At 41.5% G+C, this 20,169-nt stretch overlaps 1 long non-coding RNA gene across 1 annotated transcript; it reads left to right on the forward strand.

Annotated features, from left to right (window-relative positions):
- Positions 1 to 1,243: 1,243 nt before the first annotated feature.
- Positions 1,244 to 19,238, forward strand: LOC149747900 (uncharacterized). The gene is made up of 3 exons (XR_016395244.1): positions 1,244 to 1,942; positions 9,786 to 9,910; positions 13,395 to 19,238. It is a non-coding gene; the product is annotated as an uncharacterized LOC149747900 (long non-coding RNA).
- Positions 19,239 to 20,169: the final 931 nt, after the last annotated feature.

Raw genomic sequence — 20,169 nt, forward strand, 5'->3', positions numbered from 1 at the left:
AAGATAGTAATTTTATGTTATGTTTTTTATCATAATTTAAAAAATTTTAAACATTTTTTTAAAAAGAGATGAATTTCCCTAGGGGAAGGAACAAGAGCGAGGAGAAGGGTCCTGAGAAAACTTTTGGAGACTGATCGATTTTCTTGATTGTAGTAATGGTTTCACAAATATAAACATATGTCAAAACTCAACAAATTGTACATTTTACATATGTATAGTTTATTGTATGTAATTATACCTTAATAAAGCTATCAAGTTGCAGATTTCTAAAAACAAGTCCAATATTTAAATTTGCAGGCATACGTTATTCCAAATGATGTTTTTTCTAAGTGTAGTCTATTCAAAATTCCTTCACTTAAAAGTCAATATTTGATAGTATTTGTCTCTTGCACTTTGCGTGTTCCTGGTTCTCCAGTTTTGATCCTGATCTGCTATTCAATTCTGAGCCCGTCACTCTCAGTGTCCTTTGGTAGAGGCAGCACTACAAGGGACTGAAGTTCAACAGAGACATACTCGCAACCATTTTTCAATTAGACTCTTTCATCATCATATTTTCAGGTAGATATTCATCCCATCAAAGAAGCTTGTATCTATGAAATGATCTTTTTCTCTTAATTTTTAAAAGCAGATAGTGTTTATGACACTATTGCAGACACTTCATAGGTTTAACTTTGGAGATTTATTTTTCAAGAGCTTTATTTATCAACAAGAAAGCCAACAAGGATGTTACACTACCCCAGATGGCTTTAAGATGCTGTGTTGCTGAAATTGTACAGTTTGTCACAGACGTGACTACTTTTACACTCGTACTTTGAAAAATCTACAACCCCTCTTTGTTAAAGCAACTAAACCTAAAATACTAATATGTGCTCTATAATATATGAAAGATGTTTTACGACAGGCAGACCTGTGGGCAATTTGGCATTTTTCTCTTTGATTCTTAATTATTACCAATGTAATCATACCAGGTTCAATGTAATCACAAGATTCTTCCCTGTTTTTGCCTTCAAAACTAGAAATTCCCACTTTTTCATCTAATTGATTTCATTATATACTCCACCACCTTGTACATCTACAGCAACTCCAAATTCACCTAGTGGTTTCATCTCCAATATAAATCTACTGGCTCCAATCATCCCTGTTGAAGGCTATGGCTTCAACGTAATTTATTCAGCATTTTATTCAAAAGATATTTATTGAACATCAAACTACATGCCAGGGCTCTATACCAGATACATGGTAGTGAATAAGGAAAAACATAATCACTCTCATGGAATTTATAGTCTAATTGGAAGACCGATATTGAACAAGCAATTATAAGATTGATGAGTGTAACTATAAAGGAAGTACAGAATGTTTGCTATGGGAACATTCCTTTTTCCTCTGGGCTTCAGGGGGCAAAACCACTAGGTTAAAAATGAGCATGTATTCCTTCCAACTCCCTGCTCCTGGCAACCCACAGGAAAGATTCCACATAGGGAATATCGTGTCAAGAAGTAGAAACAAGCCCCTATGACTAATTTTTTTTTTCCTTTTTAGGAAAGTAGTAGCACGCTTCCTAACAAGAGGCATTCTTCCGGCTTAGCTGCTGGCTGAGCAAGACTTGGTATTTATAACAATTCTCCTAGTTTTCTCTTGGTGGCTACAGCTATCCCCCATATTTTATAAGCTATCCCTGTCTGGGAGATACCTAGAAACACCCTCAACAAAAGATCCCGTTCCGATGTTTTTAAACAATAGTTTAGAGAGTTGTTAGGCCATATCTACAAATTGGTTTCATGAGAGCCTTAAGGAGAGTTTTTGTTTTCTTTTGTCTTAGATTTCTTGACATACCTGGGAGCTCTCAGAGAAAAGACTTTATTGACTTTAAGGCTATGTTTACAAGTCAACAGCTCAGAAACATTTTTGCTATGAAAACCATTTGGTGGCTCTACAAGCACAGGTAAGCTTGTCAGAGAGTAAGTAAATGAACAACTTAGGCATCTTCTGAAAGATCAGTGGGTCCAAATTCAACCCCAGTGTCAACAGCAGCCGAAACAACAGAAAAAGAGAGTCACACCTGGTTAAAAATACAAAAGAGAGATAAGATGCTTTTCAAAAAGGCTAACCTAGGATTATCTTTCAACCAGGGCTAAACCAAATAGAAGATAAATTACATGTTTGCATGCAGAGCCCTATCGTATTCATGCAGACCCAGAGTCCAGGCCTGCTTAAGTGAGTTGCTTTCTCTCCGTGTTTGTCACCCCACATCCCAGTTCACAGAGGAGGGGAGAGGAGTTTGGGTACCTGCCACTCAAGTCTTCCCCCAGCCCTCAGCTTCCTAACATCCCTGGTGCGCAGGGGCGGAGCTGTGAGACTAGTTCAGCATTTTGATTGAGTCTATAATTCTTCTGGCTGACAAGGACAAAAAACTGTGCTGGCAATAGACCTAGAATAATCAGGCAGCACATCTGCGTGAATATTAGCACCTTATGGTGGAAAGAGCCCTGAACCTTGGGAAAATCACGTAACCTCTCTGGGTCTCATTTTTTCCTTGTTTTAAAATGGGTTAGATTAGAAGCCTGCACATCTGACTCACTCGGGATACTTGTTAAATGTAGGTATTTCTGGCCCATCCTTGCAGATTCTGATAAGTGGTCTGGCATGAGGATGGGGGTGGGAGATAGGAGTTGGGCTAGGGATGGGAGTGTGGATTGAAATCTGTTTTCTAAAAACTCTGCTGGTAATTCTGCTGGGTGGCCAGTCAAATTCTGTTGTAAATTTTTCAGGGATGATTTCAGAAAACCACAAAGTTAATATTCCACAAGGAACACACTAGTATTGTACTATGTAAAGTATTAGAGTCTGTGCTGAAAGACAATATTTGGTGCTCTTTCCTCCCATCTCACAAAGACTAATCTGAGTTGGCCCCAAAGTTATAAGTAGTAGTAGTAGTAGTAACAATAACAGTAATAGTAATATTAAAACTTATTGCATGCCAGACACTGTCCTAAATACTTCATAGGTCTTCATACAGTTATCTCAACAACCCTGTGAGATAGAGTATTCCTATTATCCCCATTTGACAACTGAAGAAGCCAAGGCACAGAGAAGTCAAGTAACTTACTTATGGTAACACAGATAGCAAAATGGACCAGTTGGATTCAGGCTGGCTCAGAGGAACTTTCTGTCTGAAGAAACCCAAGTAGCTTCCCTGTAACATTTGGGGGCAGCATGGTTTTATGGAAAAAGCCAAGGCTTTGGTGTCAAGCACTTATTCAAATTCTGGTGCAATTACTCATTGCTTGTGTGGTCTCGAGTGACCTTACTAAAATACCATAGGCACTAAAATACCATAGGCTGGGTGGCTTAAACAACAGACATTTATTTCTCACAGATCTAAAGACTGGGAAATCTGAGATCAAGGTGCCAGCCAATTTGAGAGGCCTCTTCCTGGTTTGCAGAAGGCCATCTTCTTGCTGTACCCTCACATGGCTCAGAGAGAGAGGGCTCTGGTCTTTCCCTCTTCTTATATGGGCACTAATCCCATCATGGGGGCTCCACCCTCATGACTTCATCTAAACCTAATTATCTCCCAAAAGTACCCCCTTCAAATACTATCACATTGGGGGTTAAAGCTTCAACACAGGACTTTGAGAAGACACAACATTCAGTCCATAGCACGAAGTTTCAAATTTTTTAATCTGCAAAATATATATCACAGCTATTTGTAAGGTTTGAAAATAAAATGAAATAAAATTTTTATAAGGCCATAGCTCACTCTCATAATAAAACCAAAGTAAAACTTTCAAAAATTTTATTGACTACATATCAGGCTCTGTTGACTAAAATCTAGAGAGTAATTACCATTTATTTTATACCATGTTTTCTAAACTGCATTTATGCATTGTACTCATTGGATCCTTCATAACACCCTTATGAGGTAAGTGTTATTATCACTATTTTATAGATGAAGAAACTGAGAGGTAAAACATTTTCCTGAAGTCACAGCTCGTGAGTGGCAGAGCGGGGAATGTAACCACAGGGTGTGCTCTGAGTGCCTCTTCTGTTTAGACAGAAATATGTGAAATTCCTTATTTAAAATTTTCGTGAAATAAATCTAAATGGATATTTTTAGGACCTAAGAGTTCTGAGGTTACAAGAAATGTTTGCAATGAGCCTCAGAAGGAGAGAATTCAGTTCTTTCTTCTTTATGATGGCCTCATTTGCAGACTGAAAATCAGGATACATGGGGAGGGGGAATCAGGGAGATATTGGTCAAAGAATACACAGTTTCAGTTTCACAAGATGAGTAAATCCTAGAGATCTATTGCACAGCATACTGCATATAGGTGATAATAATATACTATGTACTTAAAACTTTGTTAAGAGAGGAGATCTTAGGTTAAATGTTCTTTAAAAAAAAAAAGAGGGAGGAAGGAAGCTCAGAGGTGATGGTTATGGTTTTGGCATTGTTTACGGTGACAGTCTCATGTGTGTACACTTTATTTCAAACTCACAAAAATGTGTGCATTAAATATGTACAGCTTTTTTGTGTGTCAATCGTACCTCCCCCCCGTCCCTCCCCAATCAAGAGACATGATCTTACAGTGGAGCAAAATGGCTAAAAAAGAACTTGGGGGCCATAGTCTCTGCTTTGCCCCTGTCCCACACTCTACTCTTGACATCTATTACCCAAGGCCAACTTCAAAGGGAGAAAATATAGCTCTGAAGTCATTAGCCTAAGGGCAACATTCTTTTCTAGCTCTAGAATTCTTTAGTGTATGAGCTGTCATCCAGCCCTTAGTTCTCTGTTTCTGATTCACCAGTGGAGTGCAGAAACATTTAATACTCTCTCCTTTGGAATAATTCTTCTGTGACCTTTTCACCTCCAGCCCAGCCTGTAGGCTGAACATCTCGGTTAAAGATAGAAAAGCTTCGTTTTCAGAGGAGATGATAAACAAACTGGGATTGAGTTTCCTTTTTAGGAAAGATTTTCTAGATTAAAAAAAGAAAGCAGTATTATTTTAATATTTTTAAAATGTGTTGGTTTTGAAATTTTTAGAAAAAAATATATAGTATTGAAAATTTCTGAAGAAACTGCATTGTAATCACAAAACCACACAACTGGTATTAGAAACAAAAGTACCGACAGAAAAGCCTCTTTTCCAACATAACCGGAAAAATGGATATAACCCCTGAATCTCTATATGACAGAATCCAAACACCCAGCTACTTAAGGTAACCATTGGAGAGGCTGGAGGTCAAGTCCAAGGAGGTGCCACAGAGAAACCACACTATTCATCCAGCCAGCGCAAGACAGTTAATCAATCACAAAGACAGAAAAATGAACAATGACACTCTAGAATTTAAAGAAGTTAACCCCAGGAATCCTGGCTCTGTTGATGGAACGACCCCTCAAGTTAATATTGGACAGACCATACCATTATCTGAAGGGAGATAAGCAAAATATGTTGGGCTCTGGCACAGCTGCACTGAGCCACTTAAGGGAATAGCTCTTGGAGAAGGGTCTATGAGTAATGGCCTGGTATTAACATTTTGTGATAATTAAACAAGCATTGTTATTCACAATAATTGTGGCACAACACCAAGAAGTAATCAAAAATGTATCCATGTGGTTTTGTGTCTTAACCTTGCTCCTGACCTTATCTTATCTTTCCAATCTATAATTTTAATTCGGTCCAGCTTTCCTTGGCCATTTAGTTTCAATTTTATTTAATCGTTATATAAATAACCTTAAATCCCATGGAGAATCAGCAGATCACTAATTAATTAAATACTTATTAAGACAATGGCAGCAAGAAATTTCTCTCTCTCTCCTCTCTCTTTTTTTTTTTTTTCTTGCGTTATGCGGGCCTCTCACTGTTGTGGCCTCTCCCGTTGCGGAGCACAGGCTCCGGACGCGCAGGCTCAGCGGCCATGGCTCACAGGCCCAGCCGCTCCGCGGCACGTGGGATCTTCCCGGACCAGGGCACGAACCCGTGTCCCCTGCATCGGCAGGCGGACTCTCAACCACTGCGCCACCAGGGAAGCCCACTCTCCTCTCGTTTTTAAACAAAAATTGTTTGAGAGTCCAGTGGTCTCAGACCTAAAGTATTTGGCTTTACCCTTTGTTCAGGACTCCTGGAAAGCTGGGGTGCGCTATTGATCTACAATTAAGATGACAATTCCCCCTCCCTCCTCTTTTGCCCCACGCTTTGCATGTAGGAACTGAAACTTTGGGATTTTACAACGTGCCAGCACTCTAAAAAACTGTTAATATAACTGCCTTTTTGGTTGAAGGGTTTGTAGTTACTGTAACTAATCTGAGCTAAAAGATGAAGTAGAGATTTGTGCAAATTCAAACAAAACCTAGTATTATTTTGAAAAAAAAAAAGCAAACAACTCAGTTTCCATAATTACTTTCAAAGGACAACCATCAGAGCAATATTCTTTCCCCCAAAGTTGGAAATTTTTAAAAATATATATTTTAAAGGATTTTGCAACCGCAAAACAGACAAAAGTCCCTCCACTTAAAATGTGAGGTGAGGGCTTCCCTGGTGGCCCAGTGATTAAGAATCCGCCTGCCAATGCAGGGGACACGGGTTTGAGCCCTGGTCTGGGAAGATCCCCAATGCTGCAAGGCAACTAAGCCCGTGCGCCACAACTACTGAGCCTGTGCTCTAGAGCCCGTGTGCCACAACTACTGAAGCCTGCGTACCTAGAGCCCGTGCTCCGCAACAAGAGAAGCTACCGCAGGGAGAAGCCCACGCACCACAATGAAGAGTAGCCCCCGCTTGCCACAACTAGAGAAGGCCCACGCGCAGCAACAAAGACCCAACGCAGCCTAAATAAATAAATAAATTTAAAATGTGAGGTTAATAAACTCCAGAAATCTTGCTAAACTAATGAATGAGACCTGTCTCCCGAGCGCTTCCTGTTGTAGTTGAGGGAAGAAGTTCCTTTCCCCACCCCTCCCACACCCTGAGCTGGAGCAAGAGGCCTGGCGAGAGGCCACCAAAGGGAGGGGTTTATCCCTTCCCAGTGGGCCTGGGTACAATGAGTGCTACTGGGACAGCATGCCGGTTGAGTGCAAGCCTGGCTGGAATTCCCAAAAAAGAGGCACAGCCAGGGTGGGGCAGAAGCATAGGTCTCCAAATTCATAGCTGCTATCAGTTTCCCAAACAGTTTTTAGAATCCACAGGGCTGGGAGTGGAATAGTTATGCTCAGTACGGTTTGGTTTGCAAATCTGGGAAGGGAGCCAGATAAGAGCTTTCTCCCATGATGCTGGAGATGATGTGTGCTCTCCAGAGACGCGAAGTTTCAGACTCATACAACTGGGCCTTTGGAGATCATCCAGTGAATCCGTCCACTCATTTTACAGAACGGGCAGTGGAGGCGCAAAATGTTAAGCAATTTGTCCAAGGTCATCATATAGTTGTTCTCTGATAGAGCAAGGACTCGAACCCAGTGTTTTCTTCCAACTCATTCGTATTTGATAAACCAAGTAGATAGTATCAATACATCAAAATTGTCAGATATAATTTGAAGATATATAAAACATGGACTTTGGTATAATATATATATAATAATTTTAATTGTCATAAAATATAAATAACAAAATTTTTATCTTAACCATTTTTAAGTGTACAGTTCAATGGTATTAAGTACATTCATATTCATATATATATATTATAATGCCAGGTATCTACATGGAAATGGAAAAGCTCAGTCAAAAATATTTTTCCTTTATCAATCAATTATTGAATGGACACATACTATGTGACCAATACCATGTTAGTATCAGACACACTCTGGGTCCTCAGGAGCTTAAAATTTATTTAGGCAACAAGATGCATAAATAAGAGGCTATAACTAAACATAAAAGGCAGTGTGATGCTTTTTTTTTTTTGGCTGCATATATAGTGGGATCTCAGTCTCCTGACCAGGAACTGAACCCAGGCCATGGCAGTGAAAGTGCTGAATCCTAACCACTAGACCACCAGGGAACTCCAAAAGGCATTATGATACATTTTAAATGAATGGTACTGACAATAAGAGTTTAGAATCCAAAGAACCCGAATCATTATGGGATGAGTAGTCAAGAAAAGCTTCAAAGAGAAGATGGACTTGAGCCACATTAATAAAAAGGGAGAAGTCACAAGGAGACACTCCAGAAGAAAGAACAGAGGGACCAAAGGTATGGGGGTGTGCTGTAAAAGATTTTTTGACGAAAAGTGAATTAAAAGGTCTGGGAATAGCAAAAGAGTAGTTTGCTACCAGACTCAAATGGCCAATTTTATCCAGGAGGCAACTGGGTGCCATTGAAGACTCTTGAACAACATGATTATAACAGCACTATGTAATGAAAAGCGTAGGATAGACTGAAGGAGAAAGAGCTGGATGAGTGAGGCCAATTAGGAGGCCATTAAAAAAGTTCAAGTACAGAGAAGAGAAGGAGTGGTAAAGTTGGGATCTGCTACCACAGATATGTGAAATATTGCGAAGGAAGAATCAACAGAGCTTGTTAATCAGTTAGATATTGAACATGGGGATGAGAGGCAAGAATCCTAGGTTCAAGCTAGAGTGACCAGAATTGTGTTACCAATTGAATGGATTGAGTAAGTCAAGAGAGGGAGATAACCTTAAAGGGAAGTTCAGTCTTAGATATGCTGAAATGGAAACAATAGAAAGACATCCAAGTAGAAAAGAGAAAGTACTGAGACAAATGTATAGAGTTGCACACTTGCAAGGTACTATTATTCAAACAAACTTTAAAGAAATTCTTTAAATTTTCACCTGCATCTTTGGGCACAAAGTCTTGATCTCTTCAACTTAACCAACTGAAATGGGAATGATTAAGCTGATCACAATGTATGATATAATCTTCATACAGACGTGTAAAGACTGTAACAGCAAATGTCAGGTTCACTTTATAATAATTGAGAAAGAACTGGAGACAGAAAAGCCTTTTAATATTGTATTCAGTTGAGAATAACCCTATGGAAAATTGAAAATACATCCAAAAACTTTAATATTGGTTTACATTAAGCAGCTAGGTTCAAGCATTTCAACATGATGTTACTGCTGTGAAATAAATTTAGAAAAATCAAGAGAATATACTGTGTAAAACAGTTTTGTACTAACAGTGCTTGGATCAGAGCAAAAAAAGTTTTTATTGTTTATAAAATTATTTAATTTGCCATCATTCTGACCTAGAAATTTTGATCCCTAGCACAGAGAGCATTGCTAACTACAGAGTAAACAGAAACCTGTATTTTTCTCCTTTCTTTCTTCTGCAGGGTGGATTTAACCAGCAGGCACAGTGCTTAGGGCCCATGATATTTGTAAAAAGCTCATGAAATTTTATTAAATTTTGTCTAAGAAAGAAAAAAGTCAAAGTATATAAATTACATCGAAAATAATTTAAAATACTGATATTATAGTGGAAGGGGCCCACAAAGTCAAAAGTGCCTAGGGCCCACGAAAATCATACTGTGGCCTGCCTACTGTACTTAGATCTGGGTCTCTGGTCTAACCATAAACCATTGCTTTTCATACTATTCTGCACGCACTTATGAATTCTGTCAGCCTGTTATTTTCTTTTTATTAAAGTTAAATATGTCCATAATTTAAAGAATCAGTTAGTTCTACAAAGTTTGCAAAGACAGATGTCAGTCTCCAACTGCTTTTCTCCATATCCCCTTTCTCAGAAGCATCTACTTTGAACTTTTAAAGCTACTCTTCTGATATTACCTCCAAATCTCTGTCACACACTTGTAATATTCCTTCTTGTTTTTTTCAGGTTTAGATATTATCTATGGACTTCCTGTCATGAAGATGAAGATTTAAATATCTTGTCTCCTCCCCTGTTCCCGAACCCAGTCATAAACACTTCTCTGCTGTTCATCTTCTTGATTGAGATTTACGGTAATTTTAATTCACTCAATGTTCAGGGTTAACCTTATTATGACTCTGGAGGCTATTCGGTATTGAGTCATCTAGTAAACATCTATGATTATTTTCCTTTACTGCACAACTTGTAGTTTTCCCTCAGTTAAGAATTGTTGTTTTCTCATTTACCTAGTTTTCTAGGTACACGCTTACCATTTCTTGGTATACTTGTCTACCAGATGTTTAAATATCTTCTCAGTATATTTCTTTGGGTTGAGTATTATATCAATTTTATTTTCTTAAGTTTCTTCTGGAGCATTTGGGCTTGTATGAGTCCAGATGGGTTGCCCCCATGCTTGGTGCATGATTCTGGGTAAATAAGAGAATTCTTTTGCATTCATCCTGTGTTGGATCTCATTTATTCTGAAAAGCATGTCTTCTTTTTTCTTGATTTACTCCATTGTTTGGGTTGTACATATCCTTCAGTAATTCTCTGAGAAAAAGTATGTGTGTGTGGAGTGAAGGTAAAGTTTTTCAGTGAAAGATTTTTCTCCTCACAACTTAGTTGTAAAGCTGGCCAGACATTTAATATTAGCTAAAAATCATTTCCCTTCGGAATTTGGAATGCATTGCTCCATTTCCTTCTAACTTCCTGTGTTGCTGTTGAGAAGTTCAGAGTCATTTTGGTTCCTGTTACTTTGTATGTGACCTTGCCCCCACTCCCTTCTCTCTGGAAACTTGTAGGATCTTCTCTCTGTCTTCCGTGCTCTGAAATATCTCTATGATGTATCTTGGTGGGGGCCTGTTTTCATTGCTGGACACTCAGTAAGCCCTTTCACACTAGAAATATATATCCAGCAATTTTCAGAAACCTTAAATTATTTCATTAATGAAATAATTGTTTTCTCTAGTCTCTCTTCGAGGAACTTCTGGACTTGTCCTTTAATTTGCTTATGTTTTCCCTCTTATTTTTCAAGTTTTTTTAATTTTTGTTTTCTTATTGCAAGATTTCTTCTATATTCTATTCCAATATACCTACTGAGTTTTCATTTTTAGAACAATGTTTAAATATTTTGGTTGTTGTTCTCTGTAACTCTGTTTTATTGGAGCTTCCTAGTCTTGTTTCATTAATTTAGAACCTTCTACTCTCTTCTGTAGATATTAATAGTAATAAAAAAAATTTTTTTCCTTGCCAGCCTAGTCATTGTTTACTTCAAGTTGCCTTTTTCTATTTATATATTTTATTCCGATATTTATGTGAGAGGTTATCCTCAGATGTCTGATAATTCTAAATTGTTTGTTAGTGCATGATTAAGGGTGTTCTAATAAAAAGCTGAGTGAAACTCCCAGTTCATGGATGACTTTCATTTTTTTCTGTAGGTAGGTGATGTGGGTCATCTGTTTGTTTTGGAACTTCTATTGTCTGCTTTTAAGTGATTCTTCTTGTGTGTTCAGATTCCCCATTGAATGTACTTACATTATCTATATCCCCATGTGGAGAATATAGACCCACTGCCTGTATTCTGAGAGCTGCACTGGGAGCAGAGGCTGGAAATATAAGCTTCGAATATGCATACTCAATCCTCCCTTCGTTGAGTATAGTTCCCTTACCTTTGGCTTGGTTTCCCTGATCCAGAGAATACATTCTGATCTTCTGCTGGGGTTGGGGAGAGGCAGTTGCCCAGCTGTTTAGGGAGGGCTGAGGAACTGAGGGATCTAACTTCTTCCTACAACCAATCCTTTTTATTTTCTCCCCCATCACTCTCCTCTTTTAGGGTTCCTGGTGCCATCACTTCCTGGGTGTGGGGCTGACATTTCAGTGGAAATTAGATTTATTCTCAGCCTCCCTCCACTGCTGACTTAATTAGTCTTTTTCAGGCCTGCAAAGTCAGTTTCCACTTGACCATCTACTTTCTTGCTTCAAAATTGTTGTCGTCATGGTCATCTTTATCTTGTAGTCTTTTTTTTTTTTTTTTTGCGGTACGATGGCCTCTCACTGTTGTGGCCTCTCCCGTTGCGGAACACAGGCTCCGGATGCGCAGGCTCAGCGGCCATGGCTCACGGGCCCAGCCGCTCCGCGGCATGTGGGATCTTCCCGGACCAGGGCACGAACCCGTGTCCCCTGCATCGGCAGGCGGACTTTCAACCACTGCGCCACCAGGGAAGCCCTATCTTGTAGTCTCACGCCTTAAAATATGTCTCTTAGGTTTAGTTTCAGTGGAGTTTTGGAAGAAGCAAGATTAGATGATGTTTTTAATCTTCATCTTTATCTGGAAGCCACTGAAACTGAGTTTTTGACTATATAGAGATTGAAGTATTCAGCATTATACAAACACAGTGACATATGATGTTTCTGATAATACTTTATAAAGATCTATGATTAGGGCTTCCCTGGTGGCGCTCCCTGTGGAGCGGCTGGGCCCGTGAGCCATGGCTGCTGAGACTGCGCATCCGGAGCCTGTGCTCCGCAACGGGAGAGGCCACAACAGTGAGAGGCCTGCGTACCGCAGAAAAAAAAAAAAAAAAAAAAAATCTACGATTGTACTGAGCAGTCAACACAATTATGTGTTAGCCCAATGTTTTTCAAACTTGAGTAATGTTCTAACCCTATATAAGGAAAAATACAACCTATAGACTCTCACTGAGTTACATTATTTTAATTATAATATTACTTAAATGTGTATTTAAATGTAAATATAGACAATTTATGCTTACAGCTCTTGTGCATTTATTTAAGCAAAAACAAACAAACAAAAAACACCACCCCTAACTTAATACAAGAAAGTCACATATTTAATTCAAATTAACGACATAAATGTAATGTAAGGTCATTTTAGTGGAAATAAATTGCAACTCCAAATATAAATACGGTACTTATCTCTATGTCCACCATCCACATACTACCATGTATTGTGTGAGAAACAAATTTGCCCATTTCTCTTAATTTGAAATACAGGGAAACCTTTTTTTCAGATAGCAAGATTCGTTATCATATAGGCATCATTTAGCAAGAATGTAAACTTGACCTATTGAGCCTGCATCTGTTCTTTTTATATTAGTCTCTAACAAATAAAATAGTACTTCATGATGCCAAGTGGATCATAAATGTGAACAAAAACTTGGCCCTTATTTTAATTTAGAAGCATTCTCTAAAGAAGGCTCTGCCTGCACATGTGAGTTGACCAACGACCCCTTTAGGTCCTTAGATCTCTGGGATGCCTCCTTGGTGGAGGCGACTACTGTGTCAAAGCAGGGGCACAGTGCGTACCTGAGTAGAATTGCTTTTCTTTGCAAAGAACAGACACATGAATAAAGATGCTTATTGGAGGACAGATACAGTTGATGTGGTGACATAATTTCATTCTAGTGCAGGCAGCCACTAGTTTGAGATCTGTGGTGACTGTAACTACACTAAAAACCAGTTTGTCCTAATTTTGTAAAATAGTTTATTAAAATAATCAATACTTAAAATTGTCTGCACATTACCAATAAACTGCCCAAATATTTTACCCTGTTACAGTGATTGGATCTTTGAGTCCTTCTTCAGGTCCACATGGCCGGAAATGAGCAACAATCACCAAGGAGGCACTGACCTGTGCATCTGCGGCCCCTGCTAGTTCTCCAGAGGGAGAAGTCCGCTGACTTCCGGGCACACACAACACAGGATGGGGAAACTGATGCAGTAATATGTCTTTTAAAAGCAGGGTGAGAACACGGAAGAATTTGGTAACCGCTTGAAAACTTGAAGAGAGTTTTCAAGATGCAAAAAAATGGTTACTAAAGTAAGGCCAGTTGGTTAACATCATAACTTGGTCAGCCTCGGGTTTAAGTCTTCCCACAATACAGAGAGGCCGTTGCCCAGAGGGAGGAGTCTTGGAAAGAAGGGCCGTGGAGACAGCTTGGGCTGTAAAGCAGGTCCCTTTTGAATCAGTCAGCTGTGCACTTTAACGTTTGCCCCCGAGAGGGGCATCAGGAACACGGACCTCACCTCATCAAGCCTTCCTGTTGCGTTGGAACCGGAGGAGCACAGCCCAGGCTGGATTCTCAATGCCAGAGGGGTGTATCTATTTGTACCCAAGGGTACATCCAGGAACCTGAACTCTGGCCCTGGGCAAGGAAGCAGGCAGAGCTAGGCTGAGGGTTAGGGCTCTTGCCAGACAGGCTGATTTAGGACACATTCCAGCTGCAATATCCAACTGGAGTTTAAGGTGGGGGAACGAATGCACAATGTAGGCATATAAAATGTATGACCACGGCCTGGAAATCTAGATGGTGATCCCCATCCTTACCAGGCTAAGGCAGTGGATGTATCTGGTTTGGCATGTCTAGCGTTGTCCACAGACAACTGAGGGGGTTAAGCAGGACTTCAACAAAAGGAAGCGTTCCTCCTGCAACCTACCACCACACACACACATCCTACGCTTTCTTACCCTCAGGCCTTCACTTAGGTCTCCTCTTTACCTGGTTAAATTTTTTTTTTTGGCGGTACGCGGGCCTCTCACTGTTGTGGCTTCTCCCGTTGCGGAGCACAGGCTCCGGACGCGCAGGCTCAGCGGCCATGGCTAACGGGCCCAGCCGTTCCGCGGCAGGTGGGATCCTCCCGGACTGGGGCACGAACCTGTGTTCCCTGCACCGGCAGGCGGACTCTCAACCACTGCGCCACCAGGGAAGCCCCCTTTTTTTTTTTTTTAAAGAAAATGTTGGGGGTAGGAGTTTACTAATTAATTAATTTTTGCTGTGTTGCGTCTTCGTTTCTGTGCGAGGGCTTTCTCTAATTGGGGCAAGCGGGGGCCACTCTTCATCGCGGTATGCGGGCCTCTCACTATCGCGGCCTCTCTTGTTGCGGAGCACAGGCTCCAGACGCGCAGGCTCAGTAGTTGTGGCTCACGGGCCTAGTTGCTCCGCGGCATGTGGGATCCTCCCAGACCAGGGCTCGAACCCGTGTCCCCTGCATTGGCAGGCAGATTCTCAACCACTGCGCCACCAGGGAAGCCCTACCTGGTTAATTTTTATATTGCACTGGGCTCGTTCAGTCATAAGTGATAGAATTCCAACATAGGTTAACATTCAGAAAAAAGGGAGCTATAAAAAGGGCACTGCCTTCCAGGGACTCTTACATCCTCAAGTCTCTTTTTCCGTATTTATTCAGCTCCTGGTGTGATGCTTTCATTTTCTCCTCTGTAGGTATAGAACTCTAGCTAGCCGTAGGAGCAGGAGATGGGTGTGGAGGGATTCCATCTTATGCTACTCCAGTTCACTAATCCAAAGAGAAAAAAGAGAAGTTTCCCTTTCTGTGTCACTGTGAAAACTCCTCTGGAAGGACTCAGATGGGCCTAGCCTGGATCTCCCATCCTCTCTTCCGGTTAATCACTATCACTGAGGTTGAGGCCTATGATTGGCTGTTTCCAAGTCATAAGCCCACCCCAAGGCCAGATGGAGAAGTGATTGACAGCCCCACAAAATTGGATTGGCGCAGGAGAAGAGCAATTACCTAAAGGAAGAGGTAACATTCCTTCCAAAAGAATAGAAAAGATGCTGGGCAGAGGCAAGACAATAGATGTCCTTTATGATCCCTGTGATCTCTTAAGGCTCAGCTCAGGTGTCACTTCTTGATACCCCTCTGTCCCTGTCTCCTCCTATTGGGTTACATGTTCCTCTCCAGGCTCATGTTACATCTTGGCTGTACTGGTGCACCCATATTAATTTATAGTTGTCCATCTAAGTGTTGGTCTCTCTCACTAGACAGGAGCTTTTTGGAGACAGCTACCGTGGCTTATTCCCATTGGTACACCCAGCCCCTCAGCAGACAATGGGAGCTCCAGGAATGTTTTCAAAAAAAATAAGAAATGAAGATGATTACAAGATGGCACCAAATCCTCTTAAATTAAGAGAAAGAGATAGGAACAAAATAAAAGTTTAAAAGTACGAAACTCTGTGATAAATAGTTTTTATTAAGTAATTCATTTGATTTTCACAACAGCATTCGAGGGAGATATTCTTTCTGTTTCACAGACAGGAAGTTAAAGGTTAAGGTCCACAAGGTCATATAGCTGAGAACCATCAATATAATAATTAGCACTTAGGTAACTTAAATCCAGCCTGTTATCTTTCAGTTACATTATCTTCTGCCCTCCTCCTTCTTCAGGTTAAGAATGAACTTACATAACACAGCGATGCTCTTTTCCCTTCTTAGTAATTTGGACATTTTCTGCCAATAGGTTGTTTTTTACCTAAATGCACTCCTTAGTCAGTTTTGCATCTTTCATTTGTTTCTTTACCCACAAAATTAGAGGGTTGAAGGAGAGACTGTAAAATCCCTGCGAGTGCCAACATGATAAAATTATGCAAAGTAAATGAAACCAAGTAAAAGTAACACGGATGCTAACGCCAGTTTTCTGGTTGCCAGTGGGCAGGCACACCTGAAGGAGTTGTTCTGTGTTTACACCCTCTACTCTCTGCTCCTCGTTCTTCTGTTTCAGAGCCTCCTTTATTGTATCCTTTTGTATCAGTTGCTCTTTTCTCCCCAACAGCTTAGTCCTTGTACTTTGTCCTTAGCTTCTCTGGACCCTGCATTTCAGCTCCCATACCCTCCACAGTCCTCTCCTCCTTGGCCTCCTGCCATCAGACCTTCCCTGCAGAGCATCCGGGCGAGCTTTGTACCGAGCAGGCTGAATTGCCCAGAAGGCTCCTGAGGTGTGAATGACCTCTGGTAATCTCAAGGGCGATCCACAACTGAATGAAACACTTGAATGCAAAGAGCTAAGGCTAATCGTGGGTATTTTGAAAGTATGATGGATCCAGTATGGATTTTTTTTTTCTCCTAGGGCAATTTCTAGACCCATCCAATCAACCAAAGTGGCCTATTTGAGGCCAGCCCCTTAGGGAACAGTGGCTCAAAGTGCAATTCCCCAACCATCCTGATCTAACCTCATGGGTTGCTTGTTAAAACTGCAGCTTCCTGGGCCTCACCAGACCTAGTAAATCAGAATTTCTTGGAGCTGGCAGGCAATCTGAATTTAAAATATGCTCCTTGGTGATTCTTAAGTTCACTAAATTGTAAGAAACTCTGTCTTTGTGCTAATTATCCTCTAAAAATTTCATATATTATTATCTCTTTGCTTCTTTAATTATATCAATGAATTTTATTTATAGGTTTCTTCAACTTGCACAAGTATTAGACATTTGACTGAAGAATTTAGCAACAATATTCAGCAAATATTATAGTTTTATTATATATAAGCCACAGAGCTATACTTTCTTGACCTGAAAAAGATGAGGTAAATTCTCCAGTTTATGTCCCTCTTTTAAATGCTTCCATGTGGGGTATTTATTCACAGTCAACACCAATGGTAAAGCTGAAGGAGAGCCTTGCTTTTTATACATTGTGCATTTCCCCATTTTTCTATCGTTTAGTCGCAAAGTTTTCTTTTTGGCTCTTATGTTAGGATGCAGTTTCCTGGATACGAACCATATCTATGTAGAATCACGTCTCTGTATATTATATATACCTACACATGCCTATATCTTTATATAGAAATCTATACTCATATCATCATTTTTTCTCCTATGTCAAGGGCTTTATCCCAGAGATTATCAGTTCAGTTTTCTTGAATTTTCACTGTTCTCTGGTGACTGTGAGGCAATTCTGAGTTTGGATTAATGGCAGATCCAGGCCCCATTCCTATCACTTTCTCTGAATGTTCTACATCCATCTTCGGGGTGGGCAGAGAAAACCTCATCACAGGCACATGGACTGCAGCTGGACTGTTGGTCGCAGGGGCAGTAACTGCTACCCACGTCCTCATGGCCTGTCTCCACTTTCCCCTCAGCTCCATTCTCAGGCTGTGAAGGAAGGTCGCACCGTCTGTTCTATGGAAACGTAGTCCTCTGAGGTCAAAATCTCCCATTAAGTGTGGTTTTCTTACTTACAAAGCAAACAGGGAGCAGGACCAGAGTGGGATGCTTGGTTATCCCACCAGTAGGAACTTCTTTGGCTCCTTTTGCTCATGATCTACAGAGAATATCAGTCTCTGAGTGAGGGGAGAAGGGCTAGAAACAGGTAAGGCACAGGTTCCCAGGTAAGGCACCCATAAGCCCCTGAAGCTGGGCGTGGCTGGAGTCAGTATCATAGAGACGGAGGCTGTTGTCCCACATGTCCCTTTCCTTAGGGTTTTCCAGGAAGCTTAGCTAAACATCCCCTCAGAGCTTGAAAACTCAGAAATTCTATGTCCCCAAATGACTGTGTTTTTCCAAAATTTTGGGTTAAATAAATATTTGTGTATCACTTTGCAATTTACAAAGTGCTCTTCACTTACATAATTTTCAGTAATGAAATCCTCAGACGCTCCGATGTGGTTTTATTTTAAAGGAAGCAATCTGAGTTTTCATTAACTCCACCGGGATACAGAGCATGATGAGCAGCTTTAAGGGTCTGTAGAATTATCAGTTAAAAGAAACCTCAGTCTCCCTTGATACAGCCAGACTCAAAAAGCACTTGATCTGTCCTTTTCTTACAGTACTTATCGCCGATCTTGCATTTCCTTACTTACTTACTTGCCTTATCTCACTTACTAGATTTGAAGTTCTTTAAGGCAACATCTCAGATTTATCTTTGCATTATTCACAGCGCCAGTGGAACTGGAAGGCCACAAACTGGTGTTTGTAAAATGAATGAATGAATGAAAGTGGATGAATAAATTATACCCACTTCCTATTAATCTTCTGGATTTTATTTGGCTTATGTGAAGAAAATCCCCCCAAAGAAAGGAGGCTAAGCTAGAGACTTTATAAGGAATACTACCCACCCCCCCAATAGACTGAGGAAACTTGTACGTTATAACTAATAAAAGACTAGTGAGTTCTTTCTGAAAATTTTGTTTAAGGCCCCTAGTGGTTTATCTTTACTACCTCGTAAATTGTTAACTCTCAAATATTAAACCAGCAATAAACCAGAGCTCCCTTATCAATCATCCTTTCCTCATTGTTTATACCAACTAGGAATTTAGGTTGCTGTTTTTTTTTTCCCCCTCCCAAGTGTGATGATCATGTAAAAGAATCAGAGGAACACATTGGGAATGACATATGTAAGTAAGAAAAATTCACACACAGCACAAACTCATATTATGCCGTCACCTCAGCCTTGCAACAGGCTCTGTAATAGATGTTTGTGCGTATGTATATTGGAAAAATAGAAAAACAAGGTCAGCGCAAACAGTATTTGTACGTATGAACGAATGTAAAACAAAATTTCAAGTTTTTCTTAACATTAAAAATGACACCAAGAAAACTATATAAAATAAATATACCCTTGGAACTAGGACCCCAAATTCAGCAACATCAGCACACTGAGATGGGAGAAAGAAAACCACCCTGACCAAAGACCAGGTTTGCGTGGGGTGGGTGTGACTCACATTTTCGGATAATCTAAATAAAGAGGCTCGTGTCAGCACGAGGCATCCATGCTAGCTGGGCTCTCACAGTCCACTCCGGGTGCGCCGCCCCAGGCCAGCCGAGCGCCAGCCCGGCTGCTGCAGCCCGGGAGGGCGCGCGGGGCGGGCGCTGATTGATGGGGCGCGCGGTCAGGTGACCCCGGGCGCCACGTTCCCGGAGCCCAGCCTGCGGTGGCCGCCTGCGCCGGGCCGGGGCCGAACCCGGAGCCGAGAGGAACCGATCTCCCGGAACAAAGTTGCCGGCCCTGCGCCAGTGGGGCTGGAGAGCCGAGGGGGAGGGGAGCGGCTGGCCGGACCTGCTCGGCCCCCTCCTCCTCGGGAGAGCGAACCCCGAGTGCCCGGACAAGAGCCAGTTCCCAGGAGGGCGGCCACGCGCACCCCGGCGGTCCTGTGCCCTCCCCTGCCTCCTGGGCCTCCGGCGCTCCTCTCCCTTCGCCAACAAAGGGGCAGGCCCGCGGGGGTGGGGGGGGGGAGGAGGCGGAGCCGGAGGAGCGAGCCGCTCGCGCACAAAGTTGTGGAGTCGCCTTTCCTCGGAGGAGGGGAGCGGGCAGCCGCAGCCTGCAGCGGGCTTTCTCCCGCCGAGGGGCGAGGAGGAGCCTCCGGCTCCCAAAGCCGATTGGGGAATCTCGGGGAGCGGTGCCTCCCTCCTTGCGGGTCATTTCAGCAGACGGAAAACTCTCTAGTGTTTGGCAAACTTGGTGCCTGCGTGCCCGTTCCAGGTTTGCACTTGGACTGTTTTGTTTTTGTTTTTGGCGGAACTACGGGGCAGGAAGATTGCACAAGTTAGGGGCGTTTTCAGTCGGGTGTCAAAAAAAAATTTTTTTTCTTTCGGATCTTGTCTGGTTT

Source organism: Delphinapterus leucas, chromosome 12 (assembly GCF_059928025.1).
Source record: "Delphinapterus leucas isolate spDelLeu-1000000601 "Yukka" chromosome 12, BTC_Dleu_Yukka2, whole genome shotgun sequence".
Taxonomy (NCBI): Eukaryota; Metazoa; Chordata; class Mammalia; order Artiodactyla; family Monodontidae; genus Delphinapterus; species Delphinapterus leucas.